Source organism: Podarcis erhardii (assembly GCF_964252035.2).
Source record: "Podarcis erhardii genome assembly, chromosome: 6".
Lineage (NCBI taxonomy): Eukaryota > Metazoa > Chordata > Lepidosauria > Squamata > Lacertidae > Podarcis > Podarcis erhardii.
Genome location: NC_138510.1, coordinates 80,612,770 through 80,632,073, shown reverse-complemented (window position 1 = coordinate 80,632,073; position 19,304 = coordinate 80,612,770). Strand labels below are relative to the sequence as shown.

At 41.0% G+C, this 19,304-nt stretch overlaps 1 long non-coding RNA gene across 1 annotated transcript in view; it reads left to right on the top strand.

Annotated features, from left to right (window-relative positions):
* The first annotated feature begins 8,758 nt into the window (after positions 1-8,758).
* Positions 8,759-19,304, top strand: part of LOC309343966 — a 44,013-nt gene continuing 33,467 nt past the window's right edge. Inside the window, exons 1-2 of the long non-coding RNA XR_014157450.1 lie at positions 8,759-8,809; positions 18,197-18,301. This is a non-coding gene — a long non-coding RNA (uncharacterized lncRNA). The remainder of the gene's footprint in view (positions 8,810-18,196; positions 18,302-19,304) is intronic.

The following is a 19,304-nucleotide window of genomic DNA, read 5'->3' as shown; positions in this document are numbered from 1 at the left end:
AGCAAAGGCCCGCTCTTATGTTGCTGCCCTCTTGAACTCTTGCAGAGAAAGCACACGAAGAAGAGCCTCAGATGATGGTTGCAGGGTCCAGACTGCTTCAAATGGGGAGAGGCAGTCCTTGAGGTATTGCGGTCCTGAGCCATTTAAGGCTTTATAGGTCCAAACCAGCACTTTGAATTGGTCCCAGAAACTAATTGGCAGCCAGTACAGTCAGCCCGTGATTGCTATTATATGCTCACACTGTCTTGCCCCCGTGAGCAACCTCATGTAGAGATATCCTAGCTTCCATATCATAAAATACTAAACTTATTTTTACTCCTAAGTAGAATGCAAGCTGTAGAAGACTTACTCAGTCTAAAATGTAGCCACCCTAACTTGGGATTTCTGAGATCATTTCCTAAAGCACCAGCCTCTCACTTTTTTAATGCAGAAAAGCACTATAGGAGTGAATCCTGTTGTAACTTAAATACCTAATGAGTAAAATAATGAGAGTTCTCACTATTATATAAATGCCCATATTACTGTTTATAATGCAATGTGGAAACTGCTTCCTGTTTTACCTTTATGCCTAACAATGACAGCACCCCAAAATTCAGAACTCTTAATGGCTGGAAGGACTCCATTGTACAAGAAACTTGAAACGCTGGTCTGACACAGACTGATGATCAAAATTGCTCTGTGCATGTCCTTATCCTGAAAAAAGGCATGTAATCTATATTCTCATTGAACCCTTAGGAACTATTGAACGAAGCCTCAGAATCCATTCTGCTTCTTTCCTAAGGAGTTTTAAATAGCTCTTAGCCTTTTATTAGAAGAGGCTTCTCCACAGCCCAATCCCAACTGAGCGGAAGGGGCCCATAGCAATGGTTCAGGGTAGAGGGAAACATGCTGTGGAAGGTGGGGCAGGCCAGCTAAGGGGAATTTGGCACAGGTGGGTAGTGACTGTGCCAAGTGCCAGCCCCTCCTCTAACCTGGGGAATTGGGGTTGTCTGTGGCTGCTGTTGCTGAATGCCAGGTTGGCTCAGAGTAAGACTTCCCTCATCCATGATCTGATTATGGATGGTCTTTCAAACACACTGTTGCTGACCTCAAAGTAGCAACTGCTGACCAAGAGTGACCCCACTGTGAAACCTCTGAGTTATCAAGAATTTCAGGTATACCACCTGAACCTTGAATTGAGACAGGAGATTTCATTTTTACCTGCTACAGTTCTGCTTTGTTTTTTGTGTGTTGTGGTCCACACACACACACACTGTGAACTGCCCTGATATCTTTGGGCTGTATACATTTTAATAAATTATAAGAAAAGAATAATTACAGGTGTGCTTCACCACACACACCTTGACCATGTTCAAGTAGAATCTCTGTCCAAGCCTTTGGGACATGGTTGGGCATAAGGCCTTTGCAAGTCACCTGAATACCTCTGGGTAACAAGCCAAGTAAGTAAATAAATAATCCATTGGCTGTATTAGCTACAGTCATTCTAGTGATGTTTTGATTCATGCTTTAATTGTTTCATGGTGCGTTGCTTTCGTTTGAGGCTGTTAACAACCCTGGGCTCCCTTTTATGGGCTGGATATCAACTTGCCAAATGAAAATCTCACTAGGTTGTGGGAAGGAAACTACTCTATACATACCACAGTCCCTCCCTCCCCCCCGCCAGCCACTCAGAATAGCCCATCCAGGGCTGGCTGGCCCATAAGGCAGTACCCCCATTGATGTCTCACCCACCGCAATTGTCATTGATGGGGTTGCACAATGATGGTGGCTTCTGGTGAGATGTTGCTGGAAGCCATCGCTGTGTGACCCTGGTAATTGAGGCTTTGGTGTGGTAGCAGAGATGCAGCATCTTTCCGTTTTAGCTCAGGTGACCTTTAGATGGCGTTCCCTCAGCCCTTAGCTCTGACATATCTCAGTGGTGAGATTGCAAAGAAGCCAAGTTAGGCTACCCCATTTCACAGAAATTGCCAGGGTGGATTGGCAGCTCATATTTAGGTTTAGGTGTTCCCCCCAACATGTACGAACTTTTAAAAATGAAAGCTAAGAGTCTAAGCACCCTGCTGGTCTTACAAACACTGCCTCCTCAAATTCTCTGCCCTGGGCAATTGTCCTATTTGCACTCCCATAAATACCGTACATTTCTGATGTGTGAACATTCTAGAAAGCAGCCAGTCTAGAATAGTAATTAATAGGCAGTATTAAATCTTATCTAAATGAGGAATGGGGAAAAAAAATCTCAGTCATTAGCCTGGATTTAATCTTCTAAGGAAGACAGCCTTCACACCTGAGCCACTGTCACAGCTTGATATTCTTTCAATTAAATCCATGCTTGTCTAAAGCAATGAGGGTTTGGAGGACAAGATCAGGGTGCACACTAATGAAAGTCCCCACAGAACAAGGACATTTGGCAGGAGCTGTTACAAGAAAGGAGCCACATAATCTGTCTTTCAGAATTCACTCTTAAGCTGCCATTAGACAAGATGCAAGGCACAGTTTGGGTCATGTAAATGAAAAAAGTGTTTAGATCATTTGGTCTGTACACAAAAGAAAATTACCAGCTGTGACTGGGATGACGGCTATGACTCTTCTTGTACAGGGAAAGCTTGGCCACAGTACTTTGTGCAGTGGTTACCTCAGGACTGGATTACAGTCATACCTCGGGTTGAAGTAGCTTCATGTTAAGTATTTTCGGGTTGCGCTCCGCGGTGACCTGAAAGTAACGGAGCACGTTACTTCTGGGTTTTGCTGCTCGCGCATGCACAGACGGTCAAAATGACATCACACGCAGGCGCGGTAGCGGCAAATTGCGACCCGCGCACGCGCAGATGTGCAGACGCGGGTTGCGTTCGCTTCAGGATGCGAACGGGGCTCTGGAACGGACCCCGTTTGCATCCAGATGTACCACTGTACTGCAATGGACTCTTCTTTGTGCTTGATCTGGAAGCTGCACTGAGTGCAGAATGCTGCAGTGCAATTGCTGATAGCATGCAACACCTCTGCTCAAGGACCTGCACTGGTTGATGATTTGCTATGGGGCCAAGTTCAGGGTGTTACTATTAGTATGTAAAGGAATTTATATAGGAATGTGCTGAAAATGGTCCCCCTTCCTCTTTTTCAAGGCACTGGAGAACCTTTTCTGCTTGTGGAGGGGCTGGCCAAGAGGCAGCATGTTCATTAAAGAAGGAGCCCATCCATTGTCAAAGTAAACAGTGGGAGAGGAATGAGTAGTATTGGGGCTGAGCAGGGAGCTCCCTCCAAACATGAAGCCTGTAATCTTGATTTCAGCTTCCAAACTGGTATTGCACATTTATGACAACATGAATTACACAGGTGTGTTAGCATCTATAACTTCTGAAAAATAGACCTAGTTCTTAAACATGCTTATTTTTTTATTGCATTATAGAGAAAGACTGGCATGGTCAGTAACCAGGTCGGCTGGTACTCAGTTATTGTTCTTTAAACACACAAGAGATTACGAGTGAGTATACGAGCAAGTGAAATCTTCTGATTTGGTCCAAGTCCAATGTAATTTATTATGTGGATATTACAATCTCAGCTAATCCCAGATAATATTTTATGGAGAGATTACTATATACCTGCTAAATTAATCTCCATGAAGATTGCTATTTGAGTGAACAGGGAGGGCACCTGTAGGAAGGAAGCATGAGAGGAACATATGGTCGAGCCTTGACCTTGAATTAAGCATAGCATTGAAAACAAATTATATAAGGGGCTGACAGACAGCTAAAACCCTGACAGTAAATTTAGCTTCGGAAAATATTCTTTGATATGTACTGGACAGGTATAAAAATAATACCCACAGTTGCGGCCAACCGTGGGCGAGGTTGGTGGACACAGTTTAAGGATAGCAATTATAAAGTTATGCCTGAGAGAATGATGCTATTGGATTATCATTATTATTATGACATTTTCAAATTAAAACAAAACAAATTTATTCCTTAAATACTAAACAAATCATCAACAACATTAATGAAACATTTTCTTGAAGATGGTGACAAGTCCTCTAGACTTGAACATCTGATCGAGTTATCTTCCCATAGGCATCTTCCATTACCAATCTATGTTTGCATATACATAAAAAATACCCAAGTTCATCTTCTCCAGCATCCAGTTCTCACAGCGCCTAACCAGATGCCTATAAGGAGCCTACAAGCAAGATCCAAAGGCAACAATGGCACTCTCTCTGCTTGTGATTCCCAACAAGTAGTATGCATTAAACAATGGAAGTAGAACGTATCCTTTATGGCTAGTAGCCATTGATAGCCTTATATTTCATGAAATGTCTAATCCTCTTTTAAAGTAAACCAAGTTGATCCCAGTGCTCTGGATTTGTGTCCCAAGTTGTTCATGTGTGAGAAGATTCTCTCCTTATAATATATCCTTTTTCATTCCCATTCCTTGAACTGAGAAAAATTATCTTCATCTCTAAATACAGGCTGATTTTTTTTTTTAAAAAAAATGTATTAATGAAGAATGGGTGGGGCCAGTTTTATCTCTCCATGTTTTCCATATCATGCGCATATTCAATACAAAGGGGTTTATAACAGTCTGTATTATTTACCTTCATGGGTTAAAAAATTAGCCCCCTTACACGAGCCATAATTTTATCCTCTCACTCCATTGAAGTCTGTTCTTATTCCTTTTTGCTATTTAGCAGTGTGTTAATCATCTGACTTAATTGGTGTAATTCATAATATCACTGAAGGTGTGGCATTCATTTCATCTTTGACCTTTCAAGTAAATGAAGTGGATATTGCAAATCATCTAAGTGTTTCTCTGGGGAAGAATGGGATTGGTAATGGAAGGGTTCAATTTCTTTTGAACATGCATGAAGAAATGTGTGATATTCCAAATCAAGGATGGGGGAAAAGGGAAATAATTCAAATTTTTTTGTCTGCAACAGAATTTCATTTCAGCAGCCTTGATACGTGCTCAATCATTAATAATGGCACCTGGATATGTGTGTGTGTGAGTGTGTGAGTGAGAGAGAAATTCAGCCTGTTTTGTCAGATTTTGCCTTAGACAGTTCTGACACATCAAACACAGACCAGCTTTGAAGGGATTCCAGATGACCGGAGTCTGTTCACAAATGCGAAGCACATCATATCAGTAATATGAACATCAAGCAAGGGGGAGGAATTTACACCCAGAAAAGGACTGAATGCCACTGAGAAGTCATTGTGCATTTACCAATCTATCGTTTATACAGTATTTTTATTTTATACTTGGATGGGGAAAGTTAATTGCTCTCTTAACTCCTCCCATTGAATTTTGCAATTTTCCGTTTTGATTATTTGTATAAAGTGATGTTTTCCGCTTACTCACCTAAGGGCTACTGTACTAGAGTGGCTGAGTGATTGACCTACAAACTAGGAACCTATTTCAAATGTCATATTTTTTATGAAGTGACTAGTTGGCAATAGCCAACAGCAGGGTGAGGGTGCTCACTTGACCTTTGCCCACGCCACTTTAATGGTATCCCTTGTATCATCTACATAGAGGAGACCTCTATCTTCGGAAATATAGAGTAAGTTAAGGAAAACCAAAACATCGCCTTCATTGGACTACAGCAGTTCAACCGGCGCTATGACAGTTTCATACTCAGAGTAATGATTTGCCTTCCATTTTCAATAGAAATCAGATATACTTCTGTGCACCACACAATTTTCATGCTACTCACATTTTTCTTCTATTGATTTCCAGTGCCAGGATCCTGTTTTATTGGAAGCATCTTCCCCACCAATTGCAAAATGTCAGCTCAGTTTACAAAATATCGCATCCTCTCCATCACTAGATTCTATTCAATTAAGTGCCTCACCCCAGCCAGTGTTAAAAGTGCAGAGCTTGCCAGAGAAAAGTAATACAGTACAGGACACAACGTTTGTTGATGCCTTGTGTTTCATCCAAATCAGATAGATTAAGGCAACTGTCACTGTTTGTAACAGCTGACATGCTGGCAGAGTATATCATTTGTGGTTTGCTTGATGCCACACTTACATAGCTGAAATATATCTACATCCCAAAGCTTAAACAAGTTTACTTAGAAATCCCATTGATTTCATTGACACTTATGCCTAATAAATATGCTGGAGTTTCCAGTGTTGCATAGAAAGAAGTTCTATTGATTTCAGTGCAAGGATAGGGGAAAGCATTTAGTTCAGTGCACACCTTAATGCAACCCTATGCAATTTGCACTAGATGAGATGAAACACAGAAAATGTACACTTTCAAAAAAGCTGTAAAGCTTTGCACAAAAAAATGTGTATCTCTATTATTTGTTTCATTCCATTCATGAATTACTTACATAACAATCCAAGGTAACTTAACAATAAAAACATCAACATTTAATTTCACATATAAGAAACAATTTTATTAGTCAGAAATGTTCATAAATGCATATGTGAAAATGGCATGCAAAAATGCACTTTTAAAGGCAAAGTTGTGTATATAAAAAAGGTAAAGGACCCCTGACAGTTAAGTCCAGTCGCAGATGACTCTGGGGTTCCAGTGCTCAAATCGCTTTACAGGCCGAGGGAGCCGGCGTTTGTCCGCAAACAGTTTTTCCAGGTCATGTGGCCAGCATGACTAAGCCGCTTCTGGTGCAATGGAACACTGAAACCAGAGCAGTGCACGGAAACGCCATTTACCTTCCCGCTGGAGCGGTACCTATTTATCTACTTTCACTTTTTGGGATGCTTTCGAACTGCTAGGTTGGCAGGAGCTGGGCCTGAGCAACGGTAGCTCACCCCGTCATGGGGATTTGAACCACCAACCTTCGGATCAGCAAGCCCAAGAGGCTCAGTGGTTTAAACCACAGCGCCACCCACGTCCAAAGTTGTATATAAGAATGTGTTTATTCAGAAACATTTGGGCTGAAATTCTGATGAATTTTCAGGAGGACTTTGATTTTTTGTTTTGATTGCAAACTGATGTAGCAAAGTGGCAAACTAAACTGAGGATTGGAAAATAAGACATTGAGATAAACTGAAACTGACAGGTTCATCTACCCCTCTTTCAGTGGCACTTACTTCCAAGTGAACTTTATGGGTTCCTGGGGCAGTAGTTTCTGGCAGGAAATCTCCAGATGCCTTCTTTGAATTTTTAGCTTGTTTTCGCTTAGTTATTTACAATCATTCTTAACTCCCATTCACAAAAAAGTCTCTATGGAAGTGTAAAAGCGAGAATACAACTATCCATACAATACAGTACTAAAACCCACCAAATTATCCTGACAATATGAAGCAAGGTATGAAGCAGGCTAATGCACAGAGCCTAAAGAGTGTAGAGTAATACAAAATTCCACCTAAAATGTGATCTAAGTTGCTTGGGCAAACAGGAAGGTCTTAGAAAGTAGTGGTTCTGGTACATGATGAACCTCTATGGCAGGGCTAGCCAATGTGGTACCGTCCAGATGTTTTGGACTACAGTTTCCATTAACAGCTTTGTCATTGTCATATGGACTGGGACTGATGGGAGCTGTAGTTCACAACATCTGGTTCTCCCTTCTCTACATGGAAGGAAATGAAGAAAACTATAAGAAGTTCCTCCTGCATTTTCTGCATTCAGTGCCAAATTGGGAAATGAAGTATCACCATAACTTCTCTCAACCTTCAGTTCCCCTTATCCATTTAATTCCTCCTCCCCTCACTTGCAGCCTTACATAATACAGAGGATGATGGAAGAGGATGGGTTAAAAGACCAGGTGAAAATGGTTGAGAAATAAGAAGATAGAGACAATGCAGTCCTATGCATGTTCACTCAGAACTAAGTTTCACTGGGTTCAATGTGGCCTACACTATAGTAAGTATACTTAGGGTTGCATGCTCAGGCTAAACTTATGACCTTCAGTATACTGTCCACAATGTAATTTCTCAACACAATGCTAAATGCCAAAGTTAGAGTTCTGTCTGACCCTCAGGTCTGCAGTAACAGAAGATGGTTTTGTAAATGGCAATGTGAATTTCTGCCTACCACCAAAGTCTGTTTCATCAGCCATTGCTTAAATCCAGTGGTGCCTGACATTTCAAGGGAAATATTTTGTTGTTGTTTTCAACAGCAGAATTTTATAGAACCTTCAAAATGCTACCACTGTTCTGACATTTGTGATAGTGGGATATTGCCGTTATGTCGTATTGTCACAGATTTTCTTTAATGTTCACATGAGGCCACAATGAGGCATAAGAGAAACTCTGGAACAAGGATGCAGCACCCCTAGGTACTTAGGTCTCCATCTCATTTTGATCAGAGTGGATTTGGAATGACAATATGCTCCTCTAAATTCTTTCATGTTGGCAGATTTGAAAGCTTGGATATCAAGCCTCCATCTGAGGATCAGTCTTTAATAGATGACCACAGTTCTGGTTTGCAGAGAATGCTGTAGCATCAATCTAATTTCACTTTCTGAAGGTTGCATTTCTGAAGCCATACCTAATGAATTGTATGATTGGTGTCTTGTCAATTTGGCCCAGGGTAATGGTTTCTGTGGGCTAGTAAACCCACAGCCTTTTTTGCAAGGCTGAATTTAATTAAACACGACTCTTAATTATCCTGCTTTGCTCTGTACTCTCCATGTCTCTGCAGCTCTAGTCAAATAGCACTCTCATTTAGTTGAGTGTCTGATTAAGAGGAACACTGTAGCTTGCAAAACAGCTGTTCCTACAGAATAATCACATGATGTGAAACACTGGGGTCATTGGCTGGGAGAGAGTTGCTTAGCCACTGAGTTGTCTAAGTAGCTTGCAGGACCCCCACCAACATTATGCCTCTGTCCTTCAGGTGGAAGAAGAAGGTAAGTATTATGCAAATCTACTCCCTAACATTGTGTGATAGATAGATAATTTATTACGGTCGGAGACCAGCTTATAAAACACACTTGGGGTACAACCCCAGAAGGAAAACAAACATTTAAAACAATGTACAACAATAAATTTAAAATTTATAAATGCGATAAGCGTATAGACACTTAAAACTTTAAGATAAGCTACTGCAGAGAGATGACCCAGAGTCACCCATGGAACCAAGTTTGGGGATTTTCTTAATGAACTAGTTTGGGTCGGGGGATGGTCTGCGCCTACACATCTGTATACAGAATCTGGCGAACATCCGGGTCATCTTATGATCTTTGCCTAACAGGAAAAGGTCAATTTTTTGCTTTTCCAGGAGGTCAGCGAGTCTCACCAGCAGGGGATCAATGGTCTCACTATGTGCCTCTTCATAAAAGGGACATCTAAAGAACAAGTGCTCTGGGCTTCCTATCTCCCCCAATGAACAGGCGCAAATGGGACTTTTTTTAAGGATCCTTCCAGGACCGGCGAGGGCAGACCTGAGCTTCTGGTGAGTGTAAAAGCCCTTCTTGCATTTCTGGATACGAGAAAGAAGAGGTATGCTGCCAGTGTGGCTATCTCTCTCTCGATCGCTCCAATTTTATAGTCAGGGCACCTTGAGCAGTCCTGTTGTCTCTCGGTGTCTATGATTCTTTGCCTGACAGTAGCTTTTGTGTGAAATTTGGGTGGTGGGGGGGAGAGACCTCAGTGTACTATTATCAGACTTATGGGCATGCATATACATACACATGACAGTTTAACTGTCAAGCCCTCTTCCTGGGAATTGTGGATCTGTGAGGGGAAGGATTTAGCATTCTTGCCAAACTACAGATCCCAAGATTCTTTGGAGGGATCCACAGATGTTTAAAGTGGTATAATATTGCTTTAAATATATAGTGGTATATTCAGCCACAGTTTCAGAAAAGTTTAAAACCAAACCAAACTCTTCCTGCAGTTTTATTCCTACCAACAGCTTAAAGCCATTGACAAGTTCCGGTTTGGACCCTGTTCTTCAGTTGACTGTCAAAATCCCGGACGTCCCTTTTGGACTTAAGTTATTGTGTTATCAGGGGAATTAATTCACTTGGCTAGATTTTTATGGCCATCTTAGATAAACAGCATGTAGTCATTTTGTTTTATTAGCATTGTGATCCATTTTTATAGCCCTGTGCTAGATAATGATGATAGGAAATGAGGGCACCTGAATAAATTTTTTTAAGGGTTGCAGTCTCTCGGAGAACTTGCCCTTTTGAGAATGGCTTTATAACTAGTTTGTCATGGCTTGATAGCTTTGCACATGCATTTCCATGGCTCAGAGACTGGAGAGGAACTGTAAATATCTTACTACGAGCTTCTTGACATGTGGTATAGTTAAATAAAACAATATTAATCATGTTAATGTTTTCATTCCGCTGCCCTCTTTAATGCTTATCATGCCTCCGATATCAGTTGTTTCAACAAGAACTGAATCATCCTTTCTCTGAAGAAAGGATGCATAATTTTCAGTCTGTCTAGGTTGATGGTGGTGGTGATGGCCCTTAGCTTAGATATCTTTTTGGAAAGATTGAACAAATTCATGAACAATGAGTATCTCAACTGCTATTAGCCATAATTGTGAAACAGGGCTATACCTCTGCATGCTTGATGTTTTGGGTCATCCAAAGAAGATGGCCAATGGTGCTTGTCCTTTCTTTGAGCTTCCAAAGTACATGGTTGATCACCAGTAGAAAGACAATGTGGACTAAATGGGTCCAAGACAACACTGTATGCTGGTCATGGAGAAGGGGCTCTTCTGAACATCCATGTTTGTGGTCATTTCTGAATTTCTAAACGGCAGTAGGCTATAGGCTTCAGAGGTTAACAGCAATGCTTTCCTCAAGAAGAAGAAGAGAAGAGGAGTTTGGATTTGATACCCCGCCTTTCACTCCCCTTCAGGAGTCTCAAAGCAGCTAACATTCTCCTTTCCCTTCCTCCCCCACAACAAACACTCTGTGAGGTGAGTGGGGCTGAGAGACTTCAAAGAAGTGTGACTGGCCCAAGGTCACCCAGCAGCTGCATGTGGAGGAGCGGAGACTCGAACCCGGTTCCCCATATTATGAGGCTACCGCTCTTAACCACTACACCACACTGGCTCTCAAGACTTAGCTGGTGCAGAATGCAGCCACTGGGGTATTGATTTATAGATATGACATCAATTTTGAAAAAATCCCACTAGTCTGTTCACCTCCAACCCCAGTTCACATTGCTGGTACTTACCTTTAAAGCCTCAAAGAAGCTTAGGACTCAGCTGTTGAGATTGGGATAGATTAGGAAGGATGGGAAAGAACTGAGAGAAAACAAACAAGTATAAAGTCTGGGTTAAGGACACACACAAGAGACAAGCTGAAACAAACTCTTTGTACGGTTCAGAGAACAAGCCAAAGAGCGACAAAAAAGGCACTGGGAAAAAGGTTTTATAAAATCAACATCTCTCCTCCAAAGCATTGTGAGTGGAAAGTGTTGGGTGAGATTCTAGCCAAGAATTGGAAGGCAGACCTATCATTGAACTGTCAACTTCCCTCCTCCATTCCCCTATCCCCACCCTGGCATTTACTTTATATGATATTACCTCATAGTTCTAAAATTTTCAGAGTACTTTAACCATCAATTCCTCTTCCTGGGAACAGGAGCATTCCTAGCAACTCTCAGCAGCCTTTATAAACTACAGTGCCATATTTCAAAAAGTAAGAACCAGTTTTTTAGGAAAACTTCAAAGTTGTTGAGCTGATTTGTTGGTTTTTTTAAAAAAAAAATAGGGCCAAAACCTCCCGTGATTTTTCGATTGACTTGCCTAAGATCCAGGACAAAGTGCCACATTTCAGAAATCCCCCCCCCCGAATGTCAATTCCACCTTTGAAATCCCGGTAATGTCTGGGAAAATTTGTGCATATGGAAGCCCTAGTTACCATTTTCCAACAACTGGTATTCAGAAGCATATTGCATCTTGTACTGGGAGTAGATATACCACTATATCAATTTTGCTGAAATGGCAGCTTTTTCCTCTTCCAGAACTCCACTAATTTTAGTGGGAGTCTCTTAGCACTGAGAACCTTTGGCTAGCTTTCTTAGAAAAGAAAATCTCATTTGAAAATAATGCATCATAAACTCTTCTTTTTGACAAGAAGATTCGCCCTATCATTTCCAGATGCATCGAAATAAGATCAGATATAAGCTTCCCAGCTTTGTAGCCATAAAGATTTTGAGGGAGAGGAAATCACAATCTTTCCCTCTGATCAGAGGTAAACATAACTCTTTGCAAAGGACACAAGAATCAATTACTGCAATTTTGCTTCCTGACCAGATGGAAAGAGCTGGCAGGATAAAGGGGGTAGAACTAAGGGCAAGAAAGAAATACAGTAAACTACGGAAAGAAGATTGTGTTATACATGATTTCCCAATTAAAATGTAACGTGGATGTTTAATAAAGTTAAGCACTTTAAAATTTTGTATTCAGATGTCAACAACAGGTTAAATTTTCCTTTGCACGCACACACACAGCAGGTGGAATCCAGCAAAAAAATAGTCATGAAAAAATGAATTGTAATGATATAGTTGAATGTGTCTGGATTTCAGTGGAGTTTAGTTATATGAATAACAGCACAATCCTTCTTATCTCTTATTCAGCAATACTTCCCATTGAGTTCAGTGGGTTATAAGATTGCAGTCTTAGGCTTACCATTTACCTAGAAGTTAACTCCACTGAACACAGTGGGTCTTACTTCGAGCAGACAGGTGCAGGTTTGTACTGTAGCAGAGCTTGTCTTAAAGAGACAGATGTTTATATTGATCAAACAGATTTTGGCAGGGTGATGAAGCAGTACAATACCTGGTTATGGGAGATGATAGTAGAATACCGGTAAATATTACTTTAAACTCTCTGAAAAGACTGAATCTAGCCAGTGATCACCACAGAATTCAACATAATCATAATAATAATATTCAACTGGCTTAGCACAGATGAGTTTTGTCACTGTATGACTATAATAAATCGAGAGAACAGTCTACCAATAACGCTCTTGTCTTATTTGAAAGTTGAATGGAAGAACATCTGAGATGGTAAAGTCACGTAAGCCATAACATGCTGGCCCTTTGGTTCATATGTGCATAAAAGTCATTTGATTGCTTACAAAACACCAGGGGTGGTAGTCAACCAAGTTTTACTCAGACGAGATCCATTGATTCAAGTAGCTTTACTCTAAGTATAACTTACCTGACAACACCTTGGTTGATTCACAACTGAATGTGTGAATAAACTCTTTTTAAAAGTACCATATTTGAGAGGTTAAAATTTATCTTGGCAGAGATGAGCAGGTGGCTGAACTGTGACAGTTCATACATACATACCTGACACCACCTGATGTTTCATGTGAACCAATCCTTAGAAATGGCATTCAGAAATCATTTCAAAAAGTCAGCATTCAGACCTTTTAATTGTGGTCTTAGCTCTTCTTAGTGGATATTTTCTTTTTTCTTTTGGTATCCACCTAAATTGCAATAATGTACAAAATAACCTACTGGGGATTGCGCTTCTTTTTTTAGCCTAAAATGTCAATAACACTTGTTTGCATTATGCATTTTAGATGGATATTTCCCCACGAAGTGTATATATCTTATAGGTATAATGAGCATCTTATTGTTTTGTCAGCCGTCAAATACAAAGCTAAAATGGAAATGCAGCTGACAAAAATGATATATTTGCATTATTAGCAATTCTGTTCTTGTTTCTTAGTGCATGTTCATCTGGCAAGGATGCTGCTGCTTACATCATTTGATTTCAACCAGGAAGGTCCTAACAGATGTATATACGTGTGTGTGTGTGTGTGTGAGAGAGAGAGAGAGAGAGAGAGAGAGAACACACATGGCCCAATTGTGTTAATTTATGGCTCAGGATCATGAGATTCTCTGGAAAAAATATAGAAGAAAACTTTGCTCTGAATTCAAAAACAAACACAGTCTACCTCATCACATTCTTCAATTTCTCTGGAATGGTCCCAGTCAAACTGAACCTGCAGAAACCCCCAGAAAATTCAGGATTCAGAGAATATTCTATTTCCCCTGATTAAATAATAATAAAAAGTCATACAGCTGCCAAAGTAATAAAATCAGTACACTGTACATTATATCCTTTGAACTGGGAACTCATTTGTGTGACTGGTAATCACAAACAGAGACAGTGTAGACATTTATTGACCCAACATTTATTGACTCAACATTCATTGTTGAGACAGGTGTTAAAATTTATGCACAGGAATCCCGATTCTAGACCAGCAGCAGATGGTGTGGTGGGAATGTGCCACTCACTTGTTCTCCCTCCAGTTGTGTTGCCACTGTGTTCTGGGAAGGAGAGGAAAGGGGAGAGGTGGCAGGGAGAATTGCATGGTGCATCTGCAGAGCCAATTTGGCATTCCTGCCAGAGTGCTTGCACTGTGCCTACCTCACCACAATGCTAACTAAAAGCTGGTGCTCAAGTCACGGTGGGCTTTGCCGTGGATATTTTAATTATGTTTTCATAGAATCATAGAATTGTGGAATTGGAAGGGATCCTGAGCACCATCTAGTCCAGGGGTCAGCAGCCTAAAGCCCATGGGCCACAAGTGGGCCACCATGGGCCACCAGCCCATGAGCCACTCCTGAACCGAGCCACCCACTCGATGAGTCCCTGTGTGCTGCACTAAACCACCACAGCGCGGCGTGGGGACTCACTTCCATAGCACTGGAAATTGCATCTGGGCATGCGCAGACGCAAAAAATCACATCTGCGCCGATGCCGAAAATTGTGTCTGTGCAGATGCCGGAAATTGTGGGTGCGCACTCGCACTCAGGCCCATGGAGGGATCTCTGCTGGAGTGAACCAGCCCAGGCGAGGTAAACCTTGCCAACTCCTGATCTAGTCCAACCACCTGCAAGGCAGGAATATGCAATTGTCTCAGACAGCGATCATACCTGCAACCTTGTCATTATCAGCGCCACGCTCTAACCAGCTGAGCTGTAAGGAAAGTTCTGCCAGTAAAGTTGAAATAATATTTCTATGGGACTGGACAATGTTTCATTTCCATGGGAGCCAGTTCTTATGCTTCCAGACGCTGCAAACTGCACAATATTTAATATCTGCAACACAGTGGGAGGTGGGGCCATAGGCAAAAAAATGTGAATGTGTCTCTTACTTTGGTATGCTAGGCTACATTCCAGCTATGCAAAAGCCAGGGGCTTCTGTACACCTATGTACACCCTCTCTATCCCCACCCAGGCAAACGAGATGCATTATCACAGATCAAGGGTGCAAGCCAGCCAGGCAAAAAGCATATGAGGGGGATGTGGGGCAAGGCCAGTGAGGAGTGTGACTTGGGGAAAGTGTGAGGTCCTGAGGGCCCGGAAGCCACAGGCCTGAGGCTCCATGACCCTGATAGACACCCATCTAATCATTTTAAATAGCATTAATCAGTGTTTCTGTAAACATTATCAAATATAAAAAGTCACAGTTGCGTTGGCCGCTTGGATAAATTGGGCTGCGATTCATTTGTGAGTGTAAAAGTCATTCCCCTCCCATTACACATTACGCTCTTGTGTTCACATCCTTTTATGTGTTAAATGAAAAGGTCGCCTTCCCCATTATCTGGCAATTACTCTTTTCAGTGTGAAAATTCATTACCTGCTTAAGAACTCCTTTGACTGTCACATATTTCAGTTGAAATGCAAGCGGTTCCCTCTTTCACTGTGGAACAGCACTCTGACTGTGACATGCTAGCCAGCTTAAAGGGTGAAACAAAGAGGCGAAACATGGAGTATAAATAGTGCGGCTTTGATCTCTCGTGGATGCAGATATTGCGCTGAAATCACCAAGGGTCACTTTGAAACAGCATGACTTCTTAGGCAGAAGCTCAGCTGTTCTCGGGGAATACTGAGAAGACTGCAACTTTTATGTGATCCTTAAATATACTGATATCTTATGTGATACTTAAATATACAATATCAGCCTGGAGAGGGCATAAGGTATACCGGGTATCATTCAGAAGATGAGCTAGAGAGGCATGAAGGTCCTGTCTCAACAATAATGATTGTTCAAAGTTATAACGCTTCCAAAATCCTCATAAAGGCATGATGACATCACATAGTCTTTCCACACACATATATAGTTATATTTATATTTATTGATTTTCCCTCAGGATTTTCTAAATGCAATACATAAATTCAAAGATTTCTGTGCTTAAAATACTGCAGTTTTGTGTGTTTCCTCCAATATGCTAACCAGGAGGAAACGCTGAAGCAATGATATTGATGTAGCATAGACTGTCCCTATTTTCATCTGAGGAATGTTGGAGGGTATGCAATACTCAGAGATGAAACAGTCCAGAAACCTTGGGAGAGCCATTGCTCTATGCCTTTTATCCCTTGTATGAGTTAAAATATCCCTACTTTCTGAAGTGAGGTTGCCGAGTTGCAAGAAAAAAATAGTGTCTTTTTGGTGGTTACCATTGCTCCCCTAAAAAACTGGTAGTTCTCTGCCACTTGTTTAATAATAGAAAACACACGTTTGCTTGCGGCAAATTTGGTGACGCGACCTGTGTATACAATTCAATCAGTCTCAGCCTTCAAGAAGAACTTACCCTGCCAGTTACTTTTAGCAATTGTGCCAAACTATTGATCCCCACCCACCCTTGAAGCAGTAATGATACAAAAGAAGGTGTCAAAAATCACCGCCCAATAAATCATGCTTCAAAACATTATAACACGTTGCGTTACTGATTACTCACCAAGTGACAATATTGCTCCTTCACAGAGACAAATGGATTGCAACAAACTTGGCCTTGTGTCAGGAAACAGTTTATTCATGTTTGCACATTGTCAACACAATTCAGAAATTGCAACTCTGCAGGACGCACAGTATTCAAGATTTCTCACAGTACTTTCTCTTTTATTTTCATTTAGCAGGGCTAATGTTCCAGATGACACCTTTTGAGCCTGGGTAGCTGTGGCCAAATAACTGTTAATGCAGGGATTATTGCCGTGCCATTGACTTGCATTGTTAGCCCCTTTTATGTGTCCAGGAGAGCAAATCTGGGCACAAAGGGTGGTAGGGATGGGTGTAGGCATGCCAGACCTACTTTCAAAGTCCCCATTCCTACATTCTCAAGCCTTTAGCTTCCCCTGTTTGTCTGGACATGTTTAGAAGCCTGCCTGCAACTGTGAATCATGCATCATCATGGTTCCTGATCACAAAGAAAGCTTCTGACTGCATGCTTAGAAGACCCGTCCTGACCTTTCTGCTCAGTGTGGGAACCTATGGGATGGATCAGGAACACCTTGCATACCGGGGACACTGGTTGCAGGGCCACTACACATGCGCCTTCTCCCTCCGAACACTTTATGCCCATGTACTTTCTTGTACAGAACTCTTGGAAATGTGGAAACTGTCAGGAGCTTAGCCTACACTCGAGTAGGACCCTGGTAGAGACACATGCCCAACTGGCATGTTCTCTCCCTCCTGGTCGATCGTTTGGGAGCTTCAAAAGCTTTCTTCTGCCCGAACATCACAGCGACCGATGCCAACCAATACCGGCACACTTAGGGATCCGCAGAGTTTGCACATCGTACGTAACAGACCTCAGCAACTCAGCATTTTGGCTAATCTACTTTATTTACATATAAACACACACGGAGCACTGCAACATGGTTCCCTCTCTCTCTAACACCAAACAGCAAAGAGGAAAAACAAACAAAGGACAATAGTCCCAATTCATGGAACACAGTAACACAAACATCCTGTCTCCGTCACTTCCCACTCTGTGGAGTCAAAACATATACCGTCATGTGATAGACAAAAATCCCATGACTGCAATCATGGAGCAGGAATTCTAACAAAAACTAGGGAAGTCCAAGTATTGATGGTTGAATCGTAAGTAAAAAAAGGGTTGGCCAGCTCATGATTTCTTTGCATTTGAGAACCTTCTATGAATTTTTGTTGAGTTGAGCCCTGACCTCTTTGTAGTTTGGGCCTGGTTTGACATGGGGTCGTTCTGATGCCTTGCCATGAGCCCTAATCTCCAGTACTACCACATAGCTCAGATGTACAGCTTTCTTAAGAGTAATTGGTGGGGGGAGGTATGGAAAGATGATTTATCTTTCCCTAACTGAAAATGTTCTACTGCTGGTAGCAGCAGTTCCAAGGGCTGACAGTACACCCATGCAAGTCTGTTGTGACTTTTGTCACTGTGGGTGTAATGGGACCCAACCTTCCAAAAGAGGTGAAGCTAAAAAGATTTATTTCTGATTCATTTTGAAACAATGCAAACTCCTTGTTCTTCACTAACCCTTAGAAATGCTGCCTCCAGGATGGATCCCAGGAAGATGCTCCTCCCATTCAAGGAGAACCACAACTTTCAAGGAATCCCAAATGTCTGAGATTGAGGATAACATTTTAAGTAAGGTACTAGTGGGTGGTTTTCAAATTGTGACCCTTTCCAAAAAGAGTAAGGTGGGAATTAGAAAAATAATACAAGAAGAAATTGACAGTGAGATATTTAGGAATTTGACATACCACTATCTTTGCTGGCATCCAAAAATTAGTTATGAATCATTGTATAAAAAATACCCCTCTTTAATAGAACAGTGTAAATGCCTATATAAATATCATTTTCTCTTTGTGTGGTATACCAGCAGTCAGAATTCCTTTAATGCTAAAGCTACATTTACTTTTTTGATCCTTTTCCTATAATGTTGACAGAAGAGCAAATGAAAAACGGCAAAATTATTGTCAAACCTTATTTGGAAAGATAGAAGCTCACAAATTAAGTTGATATAAGTTCAGGATGGATAAAAAGGGGAAGGATAACTTCCCCTTCTGTCAAAATATACTTCTATGCATATTACATTAATTGGAGTTTGTGGATTAAGTGGATTAATTAATTAGATGATTGATTGGATTCCAGTTCCACAATCACAACTATGCCATTCTGAAGAGGCACTTATTGACATTGCAGTGCAAGCAATACTCTGGTTCAACAACAGTTTATGTTTAAAACAAAGGTTGGGTTTTTTTTAAAGTCCTAAAAGCAAATATTCTTTGAAAACTGGACAGTATAAGATACAACTAACACATATAGATACATATGAGATCATATTTTTGAAGAACAACTGATAATTTTCTTTTTTCTTTTGAAATGTCACTAAGTGGGTGTAGCAATGTGTGAAAGAGGTTTCGGACCAATGATTTCCTTCATTTATTTTTTTAAACACTATTTATTAAATTTTCCACTTGAACAATCCAATCAAACCATATTAAATATTCCAAATTATACATATTATTCAATAATCAAACAGTCCAAATATTATGCCAAATTATATAAAAATTGGGAGGTATCTTCCCTTGTTCTGAGATCGAGGGGCTCTGATCATCTCATACTTCTACTGCTTTCATAATTTTCA